The following is a 2,830-nucleotide window of genomic DNA, read 5'->3' as shown; positions in this document are numbered from 1 at the left end:
TGAAAAATCTTATAGAGTATTTAACAAAAAAAACTTTGTTAGTTGAGGTGACCACACATATTGTGTTTGATGAATTTAGAATTTTAGAAGAGCCAAATTTGGAAGAGGATGAAATAGAAAATAACTCTCAAAATATCTAGAAGATTATTTTGGATGAAAAGTTTGAGATAGAAAATCCTTTGCCTAGAGATTTGAGATTTTTCAAAAACCACCCAAAGGAATTGATTTTAGGTGAACAGGGTGTTATGACTAGGCGTGGACTAAGGAAAGAATTCAATCATTTTGCCTTTATTTTAATGATAGAACCCATAAATATAAATAAAGCACTTTTAGATGAATTTTTTATTTTGGTAATATAAGAAGAATTAAATCAATTTGTGAGAAATAATATTTGGGAATTAATTGCACGGCCAAAGGATCAAAGAATAGTTAGAACTAAGTGGGTATTTAAGAATAAAATGAACGATTCAGGTGTTGTCATTAGAAATAAGGCTAGATTGGTAGCTAAGGGGTATAATAAAATTGAAGGGATGGATTTTGAGGAGACTTTTACCCCTATAGAGAGACTTGAAGCAATTAGGGTTTTGTTATCCTTTACCTATTTTAGGGGATGTAAATTATTTCAAATGGATGTTGAAAGTTCCTTTTTAAATGGGATGATTCAAGAGGATATTTATTCTGAAAAACCTCCAGGTTTTAAAAATTTAAAATACCCAAATCATGTATTTAAATTGAAAAAGGCATTGTATGGATTGAAATTGAAACAGGCACCAAGGGCTTAGTATGAGAGGTTGAGGACTTTCCTACTCGAGAGATCTTTTGAAAAAGGAAGTGTGGACACCACTCTCTTTGTGAAGAAATTGGGAGATGATATACTCATTGTACAAATTTATATTAATAATATCATCTTTGAATCTACAAATAAAATTCTTTGTGATGATTATTCAAAAATAATGAGAAGTAAATTTAAGATGAGTTTAATGGGAGATCATAGTTACTTTCTAGGTTTTAACATTAAGCAAATTGAGGAAGGAATATTTCTTAGTCAGTCAAAGTTTGTTAAGGACATCCTTAAAAAATATAAAATGGGCAATACTAAACCTGTTAGTACACCTATGAATTCCTCAAAATAGTTGGATAAGGACTCAAAGGGAAAATATGTTAATAAAAAGAAATTTAGAAGAATTATTAGATCTTTGCTTTACTTGACTGCTAGCAGACCCAATATTATGTTCAATGTTTATTTGTGTGCTATATTTCAATTACATCCAAAAAAATTACTTTTGACAGCAGTAAAAAGGAGTTTGAGATATCTCTTGGGAACTCAGAACTTAGGGATTTGGAATCCTAAGTTTAGCTCTTCATTTGAAATAATTGAATATTCAGATTTAGACTTTACAGGTTATAGGGTTGATAGAAAGAGTACTTCTAAAACTTGTGAATTTATAGAAAATTCTTTAGTTTCTTGTCCATTATAAAATAGAATTTCATAATTGTTGAAGCTGAATCTATTGCCTTAGAACATTATATGGCATAAGTTCCTTAGTTGAAACAGTAGTTGACTGACTTAGGATTAATAATAGGTATAATTTCAATTTATTGTGATAACACTAGTGACATTTACATTTCAAAAAATCCTATTCAACATTATATAACCAAACATATAGACAAAAGGTATCATTTCATAAGGGATCATGTATCCAAAGGAGAAATTAAATTGAATCATGTTTCAACTGAAAATGAACTTGCAGAAATTTTTACAAAACTACTAGCCTTTGATACTTTTAGTACATTAAGACTAAGGCTTGGTGTGATTGATCTAAATGCTTAATTTAAAATTTTTTGCAAACTTGATATGTGTCTTTGTGTGTTTTCTATTTTTATATTTTATGTGCTTATTTGTGTTTGTGATTTTATATTTTTGTTTTTAAATTATGTGATTTTTAAATGTGTTCAAGTCCGGTTTTCTTTTTTTAATCGATCGTGTGAATTTTTCCAAGTGTTATATTCGTACTGTATGATATTATTTTCATCCTATATGAATTTTGTAGCATTTTCATCATTATTTTGAACTGATTGCGTAATGGTTTTCATTTTCAATACATCATATGTATGATATTTATATCATCCCAGATGATTTGTATTACTTCGTCAGTATGCATGTAGGTGGTTATGCAGGCAGAATCAGTTATTATAACTAATCATATGTTTGAACCAATAGTTCATACATACGAACCACATGTCATTTGATGTGGGAAAAAAATCTAACCGTCATTGAAATGATCTTAAATAACCCGTCATCCATGACGAACACGATCATATGGTCAAAAAGATTATACGAAATGATGCCTCATAAATTATGTTATTATGAAAAATTGTTTCAATTCAAACGTATTTATTCGTACATACAAAATCTATTTTTTCATTTATGAGTCATATATCATACTATACGAACATATTTTCGTACATATGAAAGATCATTTTTTTAAAATACGAGGGCTTCAGAATTCATTTTCATTCACTTCAAAAGCCTTTTCAATCCTTCAAATCTTAGCAATGGCCAGTTCTAGCAAGAGGGGTAGACTCACTAAGGGACCATCTTTTAGGGGTGGAGAAGAAAACTTTCTATCCATGGCTAATGAGGATTCTTTCATGAGGTTTGTCTCTACCAAAATTATACCATCCGGAATCCTGCTACAAGAGGATATCCACTTCCAAGTAATGCATCTTTTTGCTACCACCTAATTTGCATTGATTTTAGCCCTGATACACGCCTATAATAAAGAAACCTTTCACTACTTTCTAGCCAATATGTCCTTTTGTACTGACA

The sequence above is a fragment of the Dendrobium catenatum genome, unplaced genomic scaffold (assembly GCF_001605985.2).
Source record: "Dendrobium catenatum unplaced genomic scaffold, ASM160598v2 fragScaff_scaffold_726, whole genome shotgun sequence".
NCBI classification, from domain to species: Eukaryota; Viridiplantae; Streptophyta; class Magnoliopsida; order Asparagales; family Orchidaceae; genus Dendrobium; species Dendrobium catenatum.
The sequence above is the reverse complement of the archived record's forward strand: the minus strand, read 5'-3'. Positions refer to the sequence as shown.